Here is a 25216-nt window from a genome sequence, read left to right as displayed (position 1 = left end):
AGATGACAGAAACTATGAATTGAGAACTAAATGAGAGGCAGTGAAGATACAAAGGAAAAGATAGGTATGACTGGTAGTAGAATAAGTAGTAGGATTTGTTTTGTGAACTAACAGAATCTGAATGACTTATTTCTGAATCAGGCTTTATAGAAGTGGCATAGAACATGTAGAAATCAGGTTTGGAAAAGATAACTTTAATTTGGGCCATATTAATATGGAAGATAGGCTCTGATGAAATAAGATTGAGTCATCTGAAAATATGTGGCTTTGAAATTCTAACTATTGGTGAAATGAGATTTCCAAGAGAAAACCTGGAAACAGGTAGAAACCACCAAGTGTGGTGAAGCACACCTGTATTCCCAGCACTCACGCCTAAGGCAAAAGGATCACTGCAAGTTTGAGACCAGCCTGAACTACATAAGGAAACCCTGTCCAAAAAAAAGAAGAAATAAAAGCCAAGGACCCAACAATTATTTGGTGTAGAACAATAGGTCCTTAGGAAAAGAATGAGAAGGAGTAGTTAGAAATAAAGGAAGAATAATAATAAGTCATGTGCCCAAAAGAGCCCAAGAAAGGTAACATTCCTAGGAGGGTTATACTGATGTATACGAGAGAAACATAAGCTTCCATTGGATTTATTGAACAGCAAGTCATTTGGGACCTGTAGAAACTGCAGCACGCTTGTTCATCCGGTGAATCCAGACTTCAGTGTTGAGGCACGTTTGCGAAGGGGCATTAGCAACACCAGAACTGATACTGCCTTCATTCATGTAAGTTATTCCTATTTTATTTTTAAGATAGTAACACATAATAGTGGGCTTTTTTGTATTATTATAAAGGTTAAATGAGAGAATAACAGGATATTTAGTAAACTCTATATATTTTTAAAAAAAATTTACAGAACTATGCTTTTGTTAGTTTTTAGTGAAATCTAAATATGAGTGAAGAAGAGAAAAAATTCTACAGGCCAAATACCTATTAGGCAGATCTGAAGCATACTAAACAAATTTAGAATCTTTTCTTTGTTTTAGAATAGTACAAACGATCACTGTTCCTTAGATGTGTTCAAACTCATTACATTAATTATATTTTAACTTTCTTGAAGAAAATCTTATAAATGTCTTAAAGATAATTTCATTTAAAGTAGCTAATTTTACAGGTAATATTAGCTTCATCTCTATTTCTTCCCTCTCCCTTTCTGCTCCTCCTTCATGCCTTTGATTTCTTCTGCTTGAAGTTTTCTGACTTTTTTTTTTTCATATTGTTGTCTTTTTGTTGTCTGAAATCTCCAGCTCTTGCAAGTGCAGGTGTTCTGAATGTGGGGTTTCCTGGGCATTATGTTCAGTTTATAAAACTGAACATAAAACTGAAGGCAGACTTCAGTGCAAAGGAATTTGGTTTCCAGTGTAGTAAGATGAAAGGTAGATTTTCTGGGAAATGGAAAATATTTAAAGCCAAATCAACAGTAATTTGTAATTCTATTTCAACATACCTGTCACAGTGCCCTCCTTGGCTTTCACAGACATAATTTCTAGTAGTAGATGGAAGTATCAGGCATCTGGGCATTACATATAATTGGAAAGGGAGAACTATTTTTATTCACTCTCTTTTGCTTCCTTCCATCCTACTCACCCCTAAGGGAAAGTGTGTACAGCTGTAGTTACATAATAATACAACAGCCCTGTTCCATATTCCTCTGTTTAAAGCATACCTTGAATCTTCCTTGCTTCTCTATCGAGATTAATTTTATATAGATTCCCTAGACAAAATTCTTTTTCTTCAAGTTTGTTTCAGTAAATTTAGGCTGAAAAGTAGGATAGAAACTTGTTCTTTGGTTTTATTTAAGAAGATGAAGTCAGAGTTAAAGCATATACCTTATACCTGACCACTTTTTACCTACTCTTTATTAAACGGTAACTTAAAAATTAATTAGTACAATGAGAGAGAAGACAACTTGTTTTTTATGGAAGAATTTCACATAGTTTGTGTACATTTTATCCATCAGGAGATAAATCCGACTTCCCATGTTCTACTCTTGAAAGTGGACACCTCTTCATCCAAAGACTATTGGGGAAAAAAGTAATTTGATGGTGAAGAATCTTGGCAGACACTAATCAGACTAAGTGAATAATGCAAATATCAAAATATGACTATCTCTTAGCCCTGCTGTGATATGATTAAAATGGCCCTTTAGCACTCTTTCCAGAAATCTACAACACTGTTCTAAGCATGAGAAAAATATCAAACAAGCTGAAATTATAAAATATTTTATAAAAATGGTTTGGCAGTCCTTCTAAAAACCACTGTAGAAACTGGAAAATGGTCACCAACTAAAGGAGAATAAATAGACAGGACAGTTAAAAGTAGCGTTGTCTCCTGGACTGGATTCTGGAACAAAAAAGAGCATTAATGGAAAAATTAGTGGAGTCAAGCTAACCAAAGTGTGGAGTTTACTTAATAGCAGTGTAGCCATATTGGATTCTGTGGTATGACAAATGTATAATCAAAATATAAGATTTTAATGATAAATCTAAATAAATCATCAGAACTGTATTGTCTTTGCAACTTTTCTATGAATCTAATATTACTCTAAAAACTTTAATAAAAATAAACTTTTCCTTTTATTTCTAGCACTGTGGCATAGCAGTATGGCAAAATTTTGCCTGCTGTGAATAGAGGCAAGTTGGTAATAGTGATAACTTTTTCTCAGATGTGATTATTTTCACTATGCTTTAAGGGAGGGAAAAAAGAGAAATGGTCTAAACAAGAGAGCCCTTGTAAAAAAAAATAAGTAGATGCAATTCCCATAGAATAATACACACAGTACAGTTAGAGCCCAGATTTTCTGTTGTCTAGAAGTGTTTCGCTAATTTAGAAGGAAATGAGTAAGCTCTGCTTTCATTTACTGACAGCTCTAGTATGTAGGAAGTTTCTCTGCTGTGTCAGTATTGCTTACTATTTCAAGAGAGAGAATGAGAATGAGAATGAATGTGTGTTATACTCATTATTGCTGTTTATAACGCTCTAGTGTAGAAGAGATAAGGTCTTGGCCCTTAAGGAGAAAAACACCAATAGAATGGCACCACGGTTAAGAGTATGGATCTTGGTTTCACACTGCTGACATTTGAATCCCTTCCTGGTTACACAACTTCTAACTGGGATCCTGAACAATTTACTTATCCTCGTTTTGTCTTTTTCTTTATCTGTAAAATTGGTATTAATTTATCTCCTAGGTGTTTGTGACACTAGTGCCTGACATGAACAAGTGATCATACAATTTTTTCCTTTACTGTTTGTAATTCTCAAGAATCTCACAAATGTGTAATGTTGCTGTTGTGATGTGTATTTGTTTCAATACTTTAAAAATGATTCCTTTTTTATGTATTGAAAGTTTTCTCTGGCTTTAGTTTTCAGAAATTTATCTAAAATGTATGTTATGGGTATGTATGTGTACATCTTGGAGTTCTTTGAGTTTCTTTGATTTGGAGTTTGTTGTGTTTCATTAATTTTATAATGTTTGTGACCATTATCTCCAGATATATTTTCTACCCCTTTGTCTCATTGCCTTCTAGGACTCGAATTATACATTTGATATGGTTCTAAAGTTCTTGGATATTCTGTTCTTTTTTGTGTGTGCTTTATTTTTCCCCCTTCACTTCCCTTTCTTTCAGTAACTCATCTCTTCGTTCCCTTTCCATTTTCAAAAGATGCATCTTCCCATGTTCTATTATCTATCTTATATTTTCTCTTTATGCTATAGTTAACATTGTCTGAAGGTTTATCCATTTTCCTATAAATGATTTAAATTGTTTCTTCATTATGAGAGAATAGTACTCCATTGTGTACAAATGCAATGGCAAGCAGAAACGCTGAAACAACACCCAGGATTTGGAGGCAGATTTGTTTTTCATCAGATGGGCACCAATTGAGATCAGTCGCAAGGTGCTCTTGAGCTTATATGGGATAAACAGGCAGGCAGTACAGAGGCAGAATGGCTTGTCAGTTGGGGTTTGATTCTTATAATATGCATGGTAGTCACCAGCTGTGCATCCCAATGACCAGCCATTTCTAAGAGACAGAGCAATCAGAACTGCAAAAGGAACTATTACCTAGGCAACTAAGAAACTAGAGTATACTGGCGGGGAAGCGGAGGTGCATTTTCTGTTACATAAATACTGTTTATCCATTCATCAGTTGGTGGACACATAAACAGCTTCCAAGGCATAACTATTAAAAAGTGTGCTGCTATAGACATGGGTACATAAGTATTATTTAGTATGATGTTTTCATACAACTCTTGGGAAGATATGTAGAAGCAGAAGAGTTACGTTGAATGGATTTTCTATTTTTTTTAAAGATTTTTTTCAGTTGTTTTAATTTTTTTTAGTTGCTTTCTTCTAATGGCCAGAGATGTTGAATATATTTTCATGTATTTATTGGCTATTTGTTTGGATCTTTGACTTTGGATTATTGGCTGTTTGATTGGATTTTTTGGGAGAGGAGGTCTAATTTTTTGAGTTCTTTATATAATCTGCATTAGTCCTTTGAGGAGTACCTGGCATAAATTTCCCATTCTATAGGTTGTCACTTTATACTGTTTGTTGTTTTCTTTGCTATGCAGAAGCTTTTTTTGGGGGGGAGGTTTGTTTTCTTTTTATCTTTATATTGGGAATCAAACTCAGGACCTTGCGTTTGCCAGGCAGGTGTTGAGCTGTTGAGCTATACCCCTGGCCCACTCTTATTTTTCTCAGAAGCTTTTTAATTTACTCTAATCCTATTTGTTGATTCTTGGTGTTACTTCTTGTGCAGTTGAGGTTCTGTTCAGAAAGTCCTTGCCTATGCCTGTCTTCAAAAACTTTACTTATTTTCCAGCATATTGTTTCTGCACTAATATTTTGATCTTTCATCCATTTTGATTTTAATTTACTGCATCATGAAAGATACAGATCTAGATTCAATCTTCTGCCAGTTTTTCCAGCACCATTTGCTAAATGTGGCTTTCTTCTATTGAGTATTTTTGGCCCCTTTGTCAGAGATTACATGGCTAAATGTGTCTGAGGTTATTTTTGTATCCTCTGTTCTCTTACATCGATCCACCTGTCGTTTTGTGCCAGTCCCCTGCTGTTTTTACCACTGTAGCTTTATAATGTAACTTAAAATCTGGGACTGTGATGCCTCATACTTTGCCCAAGATTGCTTTTGCTATTTTATGTCTCTTCTAATTCTGTATGAATTTCAGAATTGTTTTCTCTGGTTTTGAGGAATGTGTTGATGTTTTGATTGGGATTATATTAAATCTGTATGGCCATTTTGATAATATTGGTTCTGCCTATCCAAGAACAGAAGATATTTCTCTCCATTTTCTGATGTCCTCTTCAAAACCTTTTACTTCCTTTGTTAGGTTAATTCGTAAGTATTTAATTTTTCTTCAAGCTATTGTGAGTTATATTATTTCCCTAATTTCTTTCCAAGTGGGTTCACTCTTGGTGTACAGGAACATTACTGATTTTTTTTGTGTGTGTTGATTTGTATTCTTCTATCTTGTTGAATTTGTTTGTTAGTTCTTGGAGTCATTTGATGGAATATTTGGGGTCTTCTCCTTAAAGGATTATGTTATCTGTAAATAAGGATACTGTGACTTCTTCCTTTCCTGCATGTATCTCATTTATTTCTTTCCCTTTCCTGATTGCTCTGACTAAAGTTTTGAGTATTACATTGAACAGGAGTGATGATAGTAGACATCTCTTTTCATTCCTGATTTTAGAGGAAAAACTTTGTTTTTCTCCATTTAATATATTGGCAGTAGGTTTATCATAAGTGGCATTTATCAAATTGAGATAATGTTCTGATGTACTTATTTTCCAGTTTCTATGCATGAATGGATATTGGATTCTATCAAAGATTTTTTTTCTGCATTGCTTAAAATGATCATGTGATTTTTGTCCTAGCTTATGGTTAAGTGATGTATTATATTTATTGATTTGCATATTCTTCCATTTCTGAGATAAAATCTACTTGGTCATGATGTATGATCTTTTTAATGATTTGTTGAATTCCATTTGTCTTGCTAAGGATCTTTGCAGTCTGTTTGCCAATGTTGTTAAGGATTTATGTTCATTAAAGAGATCGAACTGTACGTGTCTGTCTTTCTTTTTTTTTTCTTTTTTAGTTGAGTCCTTTGTGGTTTTGGAATCAAGGTAATGCTAGCTTCCAAAATGAATTTGGCAGTACTTCTTCCCTTTCAGTTTCATTAAAGAATTTAAGAAATTATTATTGTTAGGTCTTCCCTGAAGTTCTTATAGAATTCATTGATGAATCCATTGGATCTTGAGGTTTTCTTCTTACTGCTGCATCAAGTTCATTGCCTCTTGCTGGATTATTCTGAGTTTTTATATTCTTGTTCAGTTTTGATCATTTATGTGTATCTAGTCAACTATCTGTTTCATCTGGATTATCTTAATTTATTGGAGAGCATGTTTTTGAGGTAATTACTAATACTGTGCATTTCACCAGTGTTACATGCTTTGTTTAAGATAATCTTTGTTGCATTATTTTTAAATTGTTTGATTCCTAACTGTATTCTCTCCGTTCTGCTGAAACATCCACCAAAAGGAATTACTTGATTCTTATATTGTATTTAAGCTAGGCATTTTGTTATGATTCTTACTAATGTCATTTCTCTTTGCTGAAATTCCCCATCTGTTCATTCATGTGTCTTTTTCACTAAAATATTTTTAAAAACTGTTTTAAAGTTTCTGTTTACTAATGCAAGTGTCTCAGTCCTTTAAATTTAGGTTCTTGGCTACTTTCTCTCTTGTGTATTGTTGGGGGACATCCCCAATGTTAGCTTACTTTCATCCCTTTATTTTAGTGTCTGGGTTTGAATGTTACAGAACAGTAAAGACTGCTACTCCCATTATTTCTTAGAAATCACTGCTAAGGGGCTGGGGATTTAGCTCAGCAGCATAAGCGCCTGCCTTGCAAGCAGGCAGTCATGAATTCGATCCCTGGTACCGATAAAAACGAAAAAAAAGAAATCACTGCTAGAGGAGCGTGAAGAACATTCAAGAACTAAGTGGATGCTCCTTTTGTGGGTACTCCCTGGAAATTCTTTATTGTCATACTAGCTCGCACTCAGCCTTTCAAAATGTGTTTAAAGAGTTAGCTATTTTATTCTTTTACCTGCCTTCTTATGACCACCTCTTCCTCTGGGCTTTGTGTCTTCCTTGTGACCTTAACTTTATGATGACCTAAAGTTATATTTTGTAGATTATCTGGCTCTTTTTCATTTTTAGTTTGGTAGCAACATTCTTTTGGCACTTAAATTCTAAACATGGTACCGTCTTTTCTAATCATTATACATACTTTATAGGTAAATAGTTATAGGAAAAAGTACTTCACATTTGGAGAATTACCTTTTCTGATTTTGAATCTGGTAATTGTAGATATAATAAATAAGTTAATAATTTGAACAATTGTAGTAGCTATACATAAATGCATAGGAATATACTCTTTAATAGGCATTTCGAATACTGCAAAAAAGATTTTATAAAGTATACTATTATAATGAGATTAGTTGTACATCATGATGTTTTAATCTGTAGGGTTTAGGAGAATGGGTCTCCCACTGCGTAGTGTATCTAGTTATAGTATCCATTGTGTAATTATTCCTCCCATTGATTAAATAAGCAATGATCACTCAGTTTTATTTTAATTATCCTTCTGTTTAAGATAAAGAGTGCAGCTTCAGAATGAATCTAAATAATATGGTACAATACTATAAGAATTGACAGTATTTGTATTAAGAGTTGATGATATAACTCATTCATAAACACTTGCCTAGCATGCAGGAAATCCAGGGTTAGACTCCCAACAACCACAACACACGCACACAAATACACACACGCGTGTGCACTGTTTTTCTAAGTATAAGCACCTATCCTTAGCTATAGTCAATAATTTTTGCTTTCCACTTTCTTTCTGTTTATGTCATTTAGTATATTCTTTCATTGTTTAGTCATATCCCATCTTAGTTACATTTTACTCATTGCTGTGACAAAATACCTGTGAAGGGAAGGAAAGGTTTATTTAGCTCACAGTTTGTAAAGGTTTCAGTTGTTAGCTGACTCTAAGGCAGAGTGGGGCAACCATCTATGATGATGCAAGACAGCAAAAGCAACATGAGCAAAAAGGTGGAAAAAAAGCCTCTTTTCCTCTTTATGTTGTAGGCAGGTTACATGACCAGGGGTGAGTATAGCACTCACACCCCCAATCCCAGTACTACGCAATGGGTCAGTCACAAACTGTAGATTCAGCTACCTCTCAAAAGCCCTCCTGCCCATGACCCCATGAGACTTTGGGGGCACATCAAGACATAAACCATAACATCCCCCAAACAATAAAAAAAAGTCTTTTAAATTTGAGTTTATCGCATAAGAACTCTGTGTGTGTGTGTGTGTGTGTGTGTGTGTGTGTGTGTGTGTACACCTACGGCCTTGTACAGGGTAGACAAGTGGTCTATCACTGGACTATACCACAATCCCAGCATTTGAATTTATAAAAACAATCCTAGATAACCTGCAGTTTTTCTTTTGAATTAGTAAGATGACTTCTAGTTCTAGTTGACCTCACTTTAAGGTAGCTTAGCACTAACATAAATTTGAAGACTTATTTTCCTCTGTCTTTTAGAAATGTGAAATTTTAATTTGCTTTTCAGCTTCTATGTTTAAGTAGAAATAAAATGGTCAGTTATATACAGTTTTGCAGTATTTTTGCTATTTTATGATTTAAGGAATGTATGTTATGATGTACATTTTTGAAAAATTATCAAGTTTAACTACTTTATTTTAAAATATTTGGTTTACAGTACTATTTAAACACTTAGCGGTTTACTTTTTTTGATTTTCTGTATAAGGATATTTTTGCTAATAGGATTCTAGGTTGTATATTATATTTAGAAAAAAATGTGATATATACTTTAATACCACCAGTTGTAAAAGATTTAAACCATGTTGTGGTTTGTTTAAATGTCCCCCAAAGCCTCATGTAGTCATGGAGGTGACTGAATCTAGCATTTGTGATTGGTTCGTTATCTAGCCTTGGGATTAGTGATGTATGAGTGCTTTATCTGCTCAGGGGTAGAACTGATATACAGTGTAAGGTCAGGAAGAGGATGTGTCTCTCTTTTGTTGGTTTGTGCCTTGCTGTTTGCAGCTGGCCATGAACGGCAGCCCAGCATGCCACCCTGCTGCTTGGAGCCAGCTGAATATGGACTGAAACCTCCAATCTGTAAGAAATAAACTTTCTCTTCCTTAATTTTGGGCGTCAAGTATTTTGTCTCAAAGTAACTAAGATAAACCATATTCATTTAAATGTAATGGCTTTTTCCCTATTTTCTATTAGTTTATTTTACATCTTTCAGGGACCATAGAGCGAAAAAATCATAGAAAAGAAGTGAGTTATTATTGAAAGTAAACTTATGAAATTCTTAATGCTTTTATGATACAGACTATGTATTAAACACATAAATGACCATAAACATTTCCTTTATCCTTCAATTTGTATGAGAAAGCATTTGAGATCCTACTTAGTATTTATATAACTGACATTTATTATAATTAATTACCCTGAAAGAAAAGTGAAATTCAACGTAAATGTGGGAAAGTAGCTCCATATCATATTCTGAGGTATTTGCTCTGAGTTAGAAAGGAAAAAAAAAAAAAAAAGAATAAGCAAACAAAATTGCAAGATAGAGGTGCTTATTGTGTTATTCCTTTTGTGTGCAGAATTAGTAGAAGGTAAAAGTTATGACACTAGACCTACTTTTAAATACCACTTTTTAACCAGTGTAGAAAAATAGGTAAAAGTATGTTTATCTTTGCATTTAAGGCCCCTAGTATATGTTTTATTTCTGTACTGAATGTCCTTCATGATTTTTCAGATGTTTTTACCTTCAGAAGGACAGATTTTAAAAAATAAAAGGATAGATTTCTACACTTTTATAGTAGAGTAGTAAGAACAGTTAGAAATTAGAGGGTATAAAAATAAGAAGAACTAAGCAAAATTTCTTAAGTTTGGCCAATTTTGTTTTTTATTTATTTTCCAGAGTGAGGATGAAGGAAAAGGATAAACTGGATCTCTTTCATGTTTTTCTCACTCTTGACAAGATTTTTCTAATCTTCATTTTTTTTTAATTATAAAGGAAGGGAAAAATCAGGAAGCAAACTAGGAAAAACAGTAATAAAGGCAAAATGACAGCTACATTTATTTATGTGGTTATTGATTATTTGTGACTACTTTTGTGCCACAGTGACACAGTGGAGCAGTTACACCAACACTTATGACCTACTAAACCTAAAGGCCTCTTATCTGGTTCTTAAAAGAAGTTTTCCAAAGTTTGATTTGAAATCATACACCCTAAAGGAGACGCTGCCCCTTTTTCTCCTTTTACCTAGAACCCAAATCACTTCAAAACAGCAAATTTGGGCCTCATATGTATGCCTGTCATTTTGTATCTTAAATATCAAGGGTATTTTCCTCTTTTTTGTTAGAAGCTGCTGAAGTTACCTGTCTTTTCTGCTCCAGAGAGCCTGTGACCATTATTATGCTTTGTGTTGTCTGGGAACCATATTATTTAGTGGGATTTAGCACTGGCTTGGTTTGTATCATTATTTATACTGTTACTGTTATGCATATTTATGGGAAGGCTTAATCTTCCTTGCTTGCACTTTTGGCTTGTAAGGAACAGATCTGCAAATGGAGAAAGGAGGGGAGAAGGTGTGTCACTCAGAACTTCCTAGATTCTTATCCTAATGAAGCAGCCCAGCTAGTCAAGTATGTGCTGAGTGTATACCTATTAGGAAATAGCAAGAGATAGTTTTAGAGAACAAGGATCAATTTATCAAAAAAAAATTATTATGTGGCACTTTAAGTGGCAGCATACGTGTATTAATGAGATGTGTGCTGATTTTTAGCAAAATTCTGTATAAATAATCATAATCTTAAAAGATGCCATTAATAAACTTTGTAGGTTTTAATTTATTAAAGCTGAGGCACTTAGTTTGGTACATTTATATACAATTGAAGAAAAAAATGTTGACTTCCTATAGTTTTTAAAAATGTTTTATATAATTAATGAAATATATTCTGGGCAGGTGTCAGAATTTTGAATTGCTAGGGTTTTTGTTTCACTTTAATTTTTAATTTAAAAATAAATGTATGTATTATTTTGGAAGTAAAATGTGATATTTTGCTATGCTTACATTGCTGAATGATTGAAGCACTCAAAACATTATTTAATAAATCCAGTACCTCATATACTTACCAGGTTTTGTGATAAAAAAAACATTTGAAGTCTACAGTTTTAGCAATTTTGGGATGTACATTATTTTTCATCAGCTATAGAGGTGAGATCTCAAGGTAATTTCTACAAATGAAATTTTGTGTCTGTTGATCAGTAGCCCCCTTTCCTATTCCACACCTCTAGCCAAGCTTACAGTAGCCACCATTTAACTCTGCACTCCTATGAGTTTGGTTTTTAGATTACAAATATAAATGAGACCATATAGTATTTATCTTTCTGTTCCTGGCTTTTTTTATGTAGTATAATATGGGTACATCCATGTTATCACAAATGACAAAATTTTCGAGGGTTAATAATAACTCATTGTGTATGTATATCCTATTTTCTTTACCTTTTCAACTGATAATGAATATCTAGGGTTCCATAATTAGCTATTGTGAATTATGCTGCAGTAAACGTAAAAGTGTAGGTATATTTTTTATATTACCACTGACAGTGCACAAGGATTCCCATTTCTCCATATCTTCATCAGTAACTTGAATGGAAAAGGTATAAATTTTAACCCTAACCCTAACCCTAACTATATGTATTTTAATAAATACCAAAATCTATTTTATTACACATACATACAGCATGATGTTTTTCTCCTGAATTCTTGTAGAAATCTGTTTAGATCTTTTCTAAGAGGAGACAGAAGATCAGTAATACTTTTATGGAAATTGACACATGAAACACTTCAAAAATACTTTTGGATGTTTATTCATAATTACTATATTCCTGTTTACCAATGTGGTAGAGCACTGAAATTTTATTATACATTATACAATCAATTCTGCTATAAGGATAAATGTATTCTGAAAAGTCACCACACTAGGTAAACCATGCCAAAAGGCCATACTGGGCATATGGAAAAAAATAGATTAAAAACACATCAAAAACTTTGTCAGTGAAACATCAAAAAAAGAGAACCTATGTAAAACTGATATCACAATTTTGAATAGTATAATAAATATGACACTTTTTGAAAGTGAACATTGAACAAGTCATAGCTTATTATTATAACATGTAGTACAAGGTTACTAAAATTGGGTAGAAAGTTGTACCACCAGCTGTCAGTGGGTGTAATTCATTACACAAGGTAAACAGATAGCTGGGAGATATTTGAGGCATAGTGCCCATTAGTGTCTGTTTTACGTATTTATAGTGGGCTAGATTAAGCTGAGTATAGTTTTCCAGTTGCATCAAGTATTTCTCATGGTGATACATTATGCTCAAGTTGTTTCCAAATATATCAAATACACAGAAACAAATTTTTGTTTCCTCAACAAGTGATATATTAGAACTGAGTGTATTTGAAATTTCACATTTTATTGATACAATTTAACGTTTTATTGCAATTTAGTTCCATGGGCATTAGGGGGAGTACTAGATCTAATTTTGTAGCAGCAGTGACCAGTGCTTTTCTTAGTTTGCAACTGCACATATGATAAATGATTATCATTTTATGGTTACAGTTATAAGCAATTTGGTAGAAAATGACAGCTAAATTATGAAGTATTACTTTTATTTGTTTTAATTTTGTAATCTAGCTATATTTTTTAAGTAAGAAAATAAAAATCAGAACAATTTTTAATAGGAGTAATCCTTGCTGTCACTTAGTATTGGGCCATCCAGTAGGCCTTATATTTCTTTTGTAATTGATTTGTTATGAATTATAGAAATTGAATATAGCTGGGAAACTATATTCTGAGGAATTGTTTTAGTTACATTATCATGACTCTTTTTACTTAATAAAAGAGAGCTCATATAAAACCGAATTGACACAGACATGAATTTAAAAATTCCTAGAGACAAAAAAATTCCTCAATTTTATTCTAGGAAGCATCTGTACCAATAATTGCATAGCAGATTTACTTCCATCAGCCTTACCAAGATTTGTCACCATGCATTTCCTAGGAAGAGGCATCAGAGCCTGTGGACATCTCTATATAACACTCTTGGTTTAAATGGAAGGAGGTAACTGTGCCAGGACAAAGATGAACAGAATACCAACTGTGTTTGGGACTTTTATATTTAAAGGAAATGGTCAGTAATTAGTGTCTGGACTTTGTTTTGGAGATTACTGTAAGCCAATCTTGCATCTATATCTAGTATAAAGTAATAAATTTGCTTATATGAAGAAAATAAAGCTTTGTAGCATTATCATTATTTAGGTGTGCAACTACTTTCAGTATAAAGCCTTTCTTAGCTGTTTGCTTGACTTGCTCATTAAGTCTTGCCAATGTCCAGTTGGTTGTCTGCATTTCTTAAAATGCAGTCTACCGTTCTCCATGGTTTATGTATTTCAGAGCCATTACCTAAACTCAGTGGGGGAGAAGATTTAGATAAACTCCTTGCTTATCTAAAACTTTGACACGGAAGTAGTATAACCTTACTGTCTTTATTCTAGTATAAATGTCATTTCATGGGCTTTAACCAGGGCAGGGAGTTATTTTCCATTTTCCATTGCTTTAAGTCATTTTAAAACAATTATTGTAGAAGTGACATAGGTAGCACTAGAAAACAAGTCATTTTGGTGTAGAAAAACAAAATTACTGTAATCTTATTGATGCTGGTTGGAGAAAAAATATCTTATTTTGATGGATAACATAGTTCTTAGTTGTATTTGGTATGATTTTTCTTTTATTATATAATTCATTTGTATTATATCATATACTATTTTGGGTTCACATCAAAGGGCAAACAAATCAGAAACTAATCATGACATATTATTCTTTAGTAAACTAAATTTTATGGAATTTTTTTCCAAATGAAACTGGTATATCTCAATACTTTTTTCTACAAAAAGCAACATTCAGTGTATAAAGATACTCTGAAAACTAATATAGTAAAACCTTTTCTGCATTAACTTTTGTTATTTAAATGTAAAGGTCTAACATTTTGGGTTTAGCTACTAAGATTTGTCAATTGTTTTACCTACATTTTATAAATTGTATATTATCAAATATATGTACATCTCTCCTGTTAATAATCATATTTGTAATGTGGGTTACTATAGAACCTCGTATCACACTGCTTTTTTCTTGAAAAGCTAACAAATTTGAAGGTCAGTATATATATTGAGTGGAAGCTGTAATAGATTCAAGGTCACGAGGGGTAATAAAAGCTGATTATGTTCTAGGACATATGAGGGAATATCTGCATTGAATAATGAGTAAATGAAATAAAGTCAATAAAACAGACTTAAGAAGCAGCAGAATGGGCCAATAATTTGAAAACTGGGCGAAGAGACCCTCTGTAGAAGAAGTAGCCAACAAGAAGGGTAACACCTGAAATCAGATTGATAATAGCAATTAGTAGACGGAAAGACCACTTGTCAGAGATAAAATGTAAGAAGAGTGAGGGGTAGAAAAACATGTTGTATTGGGCAAAACAGTTAGATATGAAGTAGAGACATAAATATATGTTAAGTTTTTCAAAATTTTGATGATGGGGAGTAAAGAGAGATGTTGACAGCTTAAGAAAAAAGCATTGTTTGAAGAGGACTTTTCTCAGGATGCAGTTAGTTGAAGGCTTATGGGAATTAACCAAATTTATTGAGATCAGTCACAAATAGGATAATTTATAAGACACAGCCCTGAATGATATAGAAGAATAAATTAGGAATCATTTGTCTTAGAAAACATTTATTCAAGGCCTGGGATATAGCTCAGTGGCACAGCACCTGCCTGACAAGCACAGGTCCTGAGTTTGTTTCCAAGTACCAAAAAAAAAAAAAAAAAAAAAAAAGGAAGGAAGGAAGACAGAAAAGGATAATAAGAAAACATTTAGTTACTCATTCAACATATGTTGAGTGCAAAGATCTAAAATAATGATGTGTTAGGGTGGGACTTGTGAGGACATTGAGGCTTTGGCTTCCTATAGTGCTGGGATTATAGGTGCGTGCCCCACTGCATGGCATAAATTGAGACTATTTTAGAAGTTCATAGTAAATGTGTACTTTTTCAGTGAAATAAAATATACTTAAAATGAGCAAGTGTTGGGTGGGAATATAGCTCAGAGGCATAATGCTTGCTGGCAGGTGCAAGATTGTGAGTTCAGTCTCATGTACAAAAAAAAAAAAACTTGCTTCTAGGTGTGGTTGCTTATTACCTGTAGTTAATTCATTTTAGTTTTTTCCTTGTTTACCTCAGAAAGCAAACATTTTATTTGTTTCACCTGTCAAAAACAATTTAGAAAATCTAAGAGAGGAAATCTATTGTATTTATCCACATTTTTGCTCTAGTTTTCATCCTAATGTTCTGAAATGCCACTCTTAATCATTTTTTTCCTGTTTAGGGTTTTCTTTAGCCTTTCTTTTAGAATAGGTCTACTGGCAATAAATTCTTTGTCTTTTAATTTCTCTTTTATTTCTGAGTGGTATATTTGCAGGGCACAAAATTCTAAATTGACAATTTCTTTCCACATTTGAAAAATGTTACGTGGTTTTCTCTGGCCTCTATGTTTTGTTATGTAAAATCTGCTATCATTGGATACCTTTAAATAGGGACTACTTTTGTCTTGTTTTCAAAATGTTTTTTCTTTCTTTTGTTTTTTGTTTGTTTTTCTTGTTGTATTTAGTGGTCAGAAGTTCGATTTTGACGTTTCTTGGCATGGATATTTGTAAGAATAATCCTGTTTACAAAGTTTTAAAAAAATTTTTTGCCAAAATGGAGAAATTTTCAGTTGCTATTTCTTTTGAATATTTTACAGCTTTACTTTCTTTCTGCTCTTTTTCTGGTACAGAACTGTAATGACACAGATACTGAATCTTTTGTTATAAGTCCCTAAGTATCTTAGGTTTTTATTTTTCAGTCTATTTTCTCTCTTTTGCTCAGACTGGTTAGTTAATAGTGTCTGTTGTATTTTCAGCTTCTTTGATTCTTTCCCAGGTCCTCTCCATTCTTTGTTGATCTTACCCAAGAAGCTTTTTATTTTGATTATTGTAATTTTTATTCTAAAGTTTCCACTTGATTTTTCTTTATAATGTTTGTTGTTTATGTACTCTTTTTTTCCATTTGTTTTAAATCTTCACATGGTTGCTACTCCTTGGAACATTTCAAGATGATTGCTGTAAAATACTTTTCAGATAATTCCAACATTTATGTCATTTTGGTGTTGGCATCTGTTATTTTTTTGTTCAGTTCTATTTTCTTGCCTTTTAGTATGGCAAGTGACTTAATTGTTTCTGGACATGTAGGATACTATGTTAAGTATTTAAATTATCTCTTTTAGCAGATTTTTGTCTGACATCACACCAGTGGAGAAAGAAGAGGCTCTTGCTTCATTACTTCCATGTTAGGAAATTAAAGTCCAGCATCCCCAGTTGACCTTTGACGCTTAGGGTAGGCATCTCAATGCTAGGGTAAAATGGGAGTTCTGCCACCCTTAGGCCTCTGTAGAAAAGGAAAGAAGCTCCCCTAGTGGCTTCTATTCGTTGCTTCTGATATGTGGGGAAATTCCTGGCTTCCCATCTTGCTTTTCCACATACTACCCTAGCGAAGAGATGAAGTTAGATGGGAGCCGGACTCCTAAGTTCCTCATGAAGCCTCTGTTAGTAGAGGTCAAGGTGAAACAGGTATTCAAGTTCTGGCTCACCGTTTAGTCTCCCTTAAGAAGAGAGCGTGGTAAAGGTGCACCTAGAAGTCTAGGGTAAGGTTGCTGCTTGTTTCTTTGGTGTTCAACAGTTCTTGTCTAAAAGCTTTGTCTGGCTGGTATTCCTTTTTCTTTTAGATAGAGAGAATGAGTTTTTCAAAAATCTTTGCTCATTAGCATTTCTAAATTGCTTACCTCTGTAATACCTACTATAGGATAGGAGACAAAAATCAAAACCAAGCAACTCACTGCTGTGATGTTCCTTGGGATCTCAAGTCCTTAATTAGTCTGCCTTCTTCTATTTTTAGCTGATCTTAATAAAAAGAATAGAGAGAATTGTATTTATTCCATCTTAGCCACTATAAAAATTCCACTGAATGTATTTTATTTTTTCTTAAATATAAAGTTACTCTGTTTACTACCTTTGAACATACTGCTGTATTTAACGTCTTAGTTCAAAAGGTGTTTTTCTTCCCAATATAGAAATTGGTGAGTTGATTTAGCCAAAATTTTCCAAGAAAAATAGAGACTAGAAGATAAAAGACTAAATGTGATAAGATTCTTAGTCCTAGATGAATTGTTTAAAATAATCACACATTAAAAAAAAAGTACAAGTCTTCAACTCTATTCTGTTTATTTGAACTTTTCACTAGGTCTCATTGCAAATCTTATATAGCAAAAATCTAGGCTTTAGGGCTTATTCTTGTAACTATTGCCTCAGATTAATTTAGTAGCCAGTAGTGTTAAAATAGTACATAAAAAAGAAATGCATAAATCCTTGGTCTCAGTGATGCTGTAAAACTTTTCTCCTTGGGTGTTTGGGATCTTCCTTTATAACATTTCTGTAGTGGAGAGTCAGGCAGATAATCTGGTTTTCTACTATTGTTTTGGGAGGGGTGATACCAGGAAGCAAACTCAGTACCTCACACTGACCATGCAGGTGCTATATCACTGAGCTGTATCCCCAGCCTGTCTACAACATTTCAAACTGTCTGCTAAACAGTCCACATAAGCTCGATTATATAAGGAATCAGTGAAATAAAAGTGTTAATAAAATATTTTATTATCTTTGGCCTTGCAGTATTTGCTGAAGTTAGATAATAAACTTCCACACAGAAGTTAATTTCTTTCTGTGCAATAATTTGTAATCAGTAGTCTCAGTCATTTTTAAGAGACAAGAATTTTTTCCATTTGAACTTTAAAATATAAGATATGGTCCCATTGTATAAGCATTTTCTTCTTTTTGACTCCAGTTCTGAATCTTATTTTATTGAACTTGTGTGATTTTTACTTCAAATTATAAGTACTGGGTGATATTTTCATAATGTAATAGAAGGTAGAAGAACTCCCATGAGCTGCTTTTGCCCAAGGCCACGGCTGCTGGCAATGTTGAACTCCATTCAGAAATCTTACTGTGAATTTAGGCCTAGACATCTGCTTGGGAAAGGTAGACAGTGACTTTTGGAAGTAGAAAAAAAAGTGATTGCTTATTTTTTCCTGTGGATTTTTTCCCAGTTGAAATTATTAAGCCCTAGGGGTTATATATACTAATTACTATTACTTTAGTAGTCAGTCATGATAGAAATACTGTTCTGCTATGAAAGACAATTTTTGAAGAAAATGGGCTGGGGATTTAGCCCAGTGGCATAAGTGCCTGCCTGACAAGTGCAAGATCATGAGTTCAATTCCTGGTACCAAAAATTAAAAATAAATAAATAGTTGGCAAATATTTAAAAAGAAGAAATTGGGTTTTTTTGTATCTCTTATTTTCTATATGCCTCTTTTCAAAAGAAAAGCAGTTGACTATGTGGGGAGCCAGCTCAGAAGTGCTGCAGAACTCAGGATGTCACTGTTTGGATCAGACAGTATAACCATGACTTAGTACAGACAGCTGCACATGGGCTAGGTTTTAGAATAGTTCACGAGAATGTAAACTTGATGATGGCCAGTAAATCCAAGCCGGACGACAGACACAGCTCTTGGCTGCTTGCTGCTATTACTGCTCTCTGCCTGTTTGCCTTTTTTGGGAACCTAACAAACTCACAAACATTGCAATAATGGATTAAAGGGAAGAAGTGAAGGAATCTAATAAAGTATTATACGTAAACAGAAAGAGGATGAGAGTCCTCTTACTGGTATGGAAAAAACTTTTGAAAGATGATCTACATTTTCAAAGTCTACTGCTATGACTGACTTCAAGTTCACTTGAAAGTGTGGTAGAAATAAAGGGTCTTAACCCTTATCACAGGTCCAGTGAATCAGCTAAGGAGACTCACAGGTGATTCCATTGTATATTACATTTTAAGAAACAGTGTGGTAGCAGTCCTAACAGTTTATACTATCCCAGTTCACTGATGGTGTTCTTTGGGTAAGTTGTTATCTGTTCTGTGCTGAAAGTTTATTTGTAAAATGATGCTAGTAACAGAATCAGATGAGGATTTTTTTAATGAAAATTAAATTGCTATCTTTGTCTTAATTTAGAAGCATCACACCCCAAAACAGGGATTTTACTCAGCCGTCCAGATACTATAACCACTTGTTCCTAGTAATACCTAATTATGACAAGGTTGTTGAGGAATCTGAAGGAAGGGAGAGATGACTAAAGTGATCAGTTGGAAGGTGAAATACATAAGAAACCCAGAATGTCTCTGGACTACTTAGTTTGGAAAAGAGAAAATTAAGGATTTAGCTTACATTTCCACTCAGATGAATGAATGGCCTCACATGATGACATAAATAGTTCAAGTAGACAAATACAGGTGTATGAAGAAAGAGCAATAACGTGTGTACTGACATTAATATCTCATGGAAAGTTCTAAGTCAGGACAAGAACAAATCTTTTGCTTGAAAATAGGGATTAGAATGAGATAATTTTTCTTTAAGGAGCTTCTAAGTCTTTTCCTCGTGGCTGAGGTAGAGAGGCTTCACAAAGCATTATTCACTCAACTTCAGTGATCACCTTTCAGGGTCTGGAGATATTGGTGTGTATTATTAGGAATTCCTTTCTGAAATTTGAAATCTGCAAGTGTTATTCATTGTTATGCACTACTGTTTACAAAGAAACTTCTTGGGTGAAAGGATGTGATAACAGCTTTTTCTTTTACAATGCTGGGCTATTTCCGGTAAATGACAAAAGGCAGAACTGATTTAAAGCAGCCTTCCAAATGGTGAAATATTTCTACTTTGGGTCTTGCTGAAGCATGGTGCCTTTAAATAAAAGATAGATATTTAAGTAGGTTAGAAGCAAGATAAAATGTATGGCTTTCAGCAGAAATGCTTTTGCAACCTTTAATGTCTGGTGAATTCTTAAAAATGCTTGTTCTCTTAAGAATATTGTGTGAAAAGGAAATTATAAAAAAATAAAAGTTCAATCACTCTAGTACATTCATAGTTTGCTTTTTGGAATATCTACATATAAACTTTTGTTTTGTTTTGTTTTGGTACCAGGAATCAAACTCAGGGCCAAGCAGGTGCTGCATATAAACTTTTAAGTAAATGTTCTTACCATAAATTTCGAAAAATAACCATTGAGTAATCTCCATTGTGTGGGTGTTTTCCTGAAAAATCTCAGGGCCTAATGACCTAAGCAAAATAGAAAGTAATGTATCTTACTGTGCACCACTGGATTTTGAAAATCTGTCAGAAACAAGGTAGACTTAGAAACCTCTAAAGGAGCTGTTTAAGTGCTCCAATCAGCTATTAATCAAGTCCTGTATCAGTGAGATGTACTCCTGCGTAGATCACAATTTAGAGGATGAACACTCATGTGAAATTCTCTAGCTCTGCAAGCTATGGCAGCTGGTAATCGTTTTTTGTTTTGTTTTTGCCAATAGCTAGTTGTCTGTTTCTTGCCCTAGTACTCACTAGATCACTGAGTACTGGAAAATATAACCCAGTAATATTGGACCACACTCCTGAGTCTGTTTCCAATCATTCTACATTACTGTTGTGTAGTGCATGCTTGCTACATGTAGCAGTATTCACAAAACATTTGTTAAATGACTAGAAGAAAGCTTGGCACTCCCTTCATGAACTTTTTTGCTGCTTTGCTTTTGGAAGCTGCTTTGCCTCTTTGTAGCTCAAAGGAAAGATTCTAGTTACTATGTCATGAGCACATGAGTGTGATGAGCACTCAGTAACAGTTTGTCATCTGACATAATGACCAAAAGCACATACATTGTTAGAGAGCTCTTAGGAGGCTAATCTGGTATATAGGTTTCTGCTTCTCCCATGATAATTTATGTTAGAAGTAAGAGGACAGACGAGACTAATAGAAGCAAAATTGAAAACAAAAACTAAAAAGGTTTTTTTTTTTGCAGCTTTGTACTTAATAATTTTCAAATATATAGAAATGTTGATTATTACAGATTATTCTAGAGAGCTACGCTATACCTTTTACCTGGATTCAGTAATTGTTTCCTCATTATAGTCCTTTACTCTTTCTATGTTTATATTTATATATATATATAAATTAATATAATCTGTATAAATCAGTTTAATATATAACACATTCAGGTAGTTATAAATATTTACTTATAAGTTTACATTTATAAAAATATGTAACATTTGCTTATTTCTGAACTGCTTGAAAGTGGCAAGTGTCATTCATGTTAACCCTAAATACTTCATATTTGTCTCATAAGAACAACATTGTACCATAGAAACCACATTATGATATAAGTAATTCCACAATACCAACTCTTGCCAAGTCGATATTGCAGTTTTCCTAGTTATCCAAGAATATTTTATAGCTACCTTTACTTTTACCAGGACCCAGTCATGGTTTACATTAGTTATGTCTTTTGTTGGTTAGTTGTGTTCCATTTTCTATGAAATGACCTTTTGAAGAATTCAGGCTAGTTGTTATTTCTGTTGAAGAAGACTCTTCCACATTCTAAATTTGTCAATTTATTTGTGATATAATTTAACTTGTTCCTTTATTCTTTCTAGTTCCTGTGAAAGACAGTTGTTAACTTTAGTGCAGGAATTTCCCCCCATAGCTCATGATGCAGTTGTGCCCTGCAGGCTAGCTCCTCTTCCTGTGATGTGGGCTGTTTGTGTTTGAACACTTTTTTGCATTAATGTAATAAGACATTTTAAGCTCACTTGGAATTTTTCTATACCAGAATGGGGTTCACCCATTTTCTAGAGTCTTGGTTCTGAAAAAAAAATAAAGATTTTTTATTTAGTGATTCACTTTTTTTCCTCTCACAGAGCCTCCCTTCATTTGATTCTGTATTAATTCAGGATCACAAAGTACCTTGGCCAAGTATCGTAGATATTTAGGACAAAGTGAAATGAGGTGGTAGGGTTGGGATTCTGCTGTACAGAGGGGTAGTTCTAGTTTAAAATAATGTGTTTCTACTTTGCCAGTCTACTAGTAGTGTATCTTATCTCTGACTCTTCCTCTCTCCACCTCCGATTCTTCCTTACAGTTTTTTTTTCTTCCCTTATCTCCCAATTTTTTCTTTCCTAGTTTCAGTTTTGATGTGATCTTGCTTAATACTAATTTATATTTGTTTTCCTATGAAGTAGTCTTTCTTTGAAGTTGAGTAGCATGGCTGCTTATTTATCTGTTTTCTTAAATACTTAAATGTGTTTTTTTTTTTTTTTTCTTCATCAGTACCGGGGATCAAACTCATGACCACCAGCTTGCAAGGCAGGTGCTTATGCCACTGAGCTAAATCCCCTGGCCCTTAAATGTGTTCCTAAACAGACTCAGTGTGTTATATTCATGCCATGGTTGGTTTACACCATTCTTTAGGTTTTTGTACCTATTGCACTCGTTTGCCCAGGAGTGAGTCAAACATGTATTCTCTTCATTTTACAAATTGGTGAAGAGAACATCTCCCCAATTTATATGTTCCTAATATAAATCTCTCCAGATGAAAGGCTGAAGTCTTTATTGTGTTAGGGAGGAAGAAAAAGTGGGGCATTTTGAAATCTGATAACATCAAGAAAGATATAAAAAGTTGATGAAGATAAGACTATAGTATCTGTTTTTATACTTTACCACATGGCATATTATTCAATTTGCTTACAATTTGTCTCAGATGTTGACATTTAACTCCTAGGCAGCATCGTTATGTTTGATTTTTTTCAGAGTAAAATTTATATTCCATGACCAATCTAATACATTCACCTATTACAAACATTACTGCCTATGGTAACACCCTGAATAAAAAATTCTTTTGATGTACACAGTAGTGGGTATAGGCTCCTGAGAACTTGGAAAGTCATGCAGTATTTTGAAATTTGATAACAAAAAGCATAGAAATGTTAATCCGGTCTATTGGAGCATAGATTGGCTCTGAAAACCTACTAGCTTATTTAGACCAATGTGCATTCTGTTGTTACTGTCATTAAGACATCAAGTAGTTCAATAAGCTTCCTATTCTCTAGGTTTAGTAACCTAAGCTTCACTGTGGACTAGTATCTCCTCTATAACCCACCTCTTGTTCCTTTTTTGTTAGAGGTTGATAATGAGAATAATGAAGAAATTAGTTATTGATTGATAAAAGTTATTAGAGGAATAATCTGCCCAGAAGCAATGAGTAGGTTATTAAAATATTAAGGAATATTGAAACCAGTCACTATTATTGATATTTAAGAAATACCATTTCCACTCTTAATCATGATGAACTCTTGAAAAAGTATGCAAAATAATTCTATTTTCTTTCTTTCTTTCTTTCTTTCTATTGGGAATCAAACTCAAGGTCTGGCAGGCAGGAGCTGTCCATCTGAGTTTCCTCCCTGGCCCTGAACAGTAACTCTTATATCAATAGCATATGTAAGTGTTAGAGGAAAATTCCAGAAATTACCTGAAGGGAAAAAAGAAGCCATAGGAGGAAATTACCACAGTGAGAAGAAGCAGAACTTTGTTTTGACTGCCTTCCAAATGCCTAGTTTACTAGGTTGCATGCGTTGTTTGATTATTTTCATCTTGATTATTTCTCCCGTTTTAGGTGCTATGGAAGAGTTAAGATCCCATACTCTTTATACCAGACTGTAAAGAATATAGGGGCTGTATATGGACCGAAAATTCTTTGGTGATGGTTTTATTAATAAAGAGTAGATTTAACTGATATTAAACAGGACAAGAATGCCTTAATATTTATTATGGTTAAGAACTTTCTATGTAAACTAGTAGTTATTTTTATCAGAACAATATTATTTTTAATTTACATTTGTTTTTCAACAGTTTTATTGAGATCAAATTAAAATAAAGCTCACCCTTTTCAAGTATACATTTAAAGCATTTTGAGCATATTCCCAGAGACACATAAGCACCACTGCTACCTCATTGCAGAACTTATTCATTACCTTTCTCCCCAAACTTACACATAGTGGTTACTCCTCCTTTCCTCATCCTTAATCTCTGCCAACTACTACTCAACTTTCTCTGTAAGGATTTGCATGTTTTGCATATTGAATATAAATAAAATTATACATTATATTGTCTTCTTGGTCTGTCTTTGTCATTTAATGTATTTCATGGTTGGTATCATTACTTCATTACTTTTTAAACGCCTTTTTTTTTTTTTTTTTTGTCTTTTTCGTTTTTTTATCGGTACCAGAGATCGAACTCACGACGGCCTGCTTGCAAGGCAGGCGCTTATGCCGCTGAGCTAAATCCCCAGCCCTACTTCATTACTTTTTATGGCCAACCCATGTTCCATAAGTTGGATGACATTGGGGCGTTTTCACTATCAGTGATGCTCTAAATATGCATGTATGAATGTATGAGATGCTTTGAGTAAAAGTTTCTGTTGGGTAAATACCTAGGAGTAGAATTTCTGGATTGCATGGTAACTGTGTCTTTTTCCTTTTTATCAGTACTGGGGATTGAACTCACAACTGCCTGCTTGCAAGGCAGGTGCTTATGCCACTGAGCTAAATCTCCAGCCCCCAACTGTGTCTTTTTTAAGCACTGCTAAATTATCTTCCTAAATGGTAGGAGAGTATTATATTTCCATTAGCTATGTTCAAAGTTAAAGTCTTTCCACATTTTTGTAAACATTTGCTATTACTAGTCTTTTTAACTATTGGCCATGGTAGTGGATACGAAGTGTTTTCTCACTGTCCTATCAATTTCTAGTTCCCTAAAGATTAATTATATTTAGCATCTTTTCTAGTGATTATTGGTCATCTATATATTTTCTTTTGGGAAAACTACATTTCCCATTTTTAAATCAGGATAATAATCTTTTGTTGAGTTGTGTAAGATCTTTATATAGTCTAGATGCCAGTCATTTATCGTATATTGATTTCCAAATATTT

General features: G+C 33.6%; 1 protein-coding gene across 4 annotated transcripts in view; it reads left to right on the top strand.

The window, feature by feature from the left end:
* The window catches only part of Kiaa1328 (KIAA1328 ortholog), a 287886-nt gene that overhangs the window by 64626 nt on the left and 198044 nt on the right, over positions 1-25216 (top strand). The gene's annotated exons all lie outside the window — the stretch shown is intronic.

Source organism: Cavia porcellus, unplaced genomic scaffold (genome assembly GCF_034190915.1).
Source record: "Cavia porcellus strain 051 isolate PalLab524CR breed Dunkin Hartley unplaced genomic scaffold, mCavPor4.1 scaffold_20, whole genome shotgun sequence".
Lineage (NCBI taxonomy): Eukaryota > Metazoa > Chordata > Mammalia > Rodentia > Caviidae > Cavia > Cavia porcellus.
The sequence above is the reverse complement of the archived record's forward strand: the minus strand, read 5'-3'. Positions and strand labels throughout refer to the sequence as shown.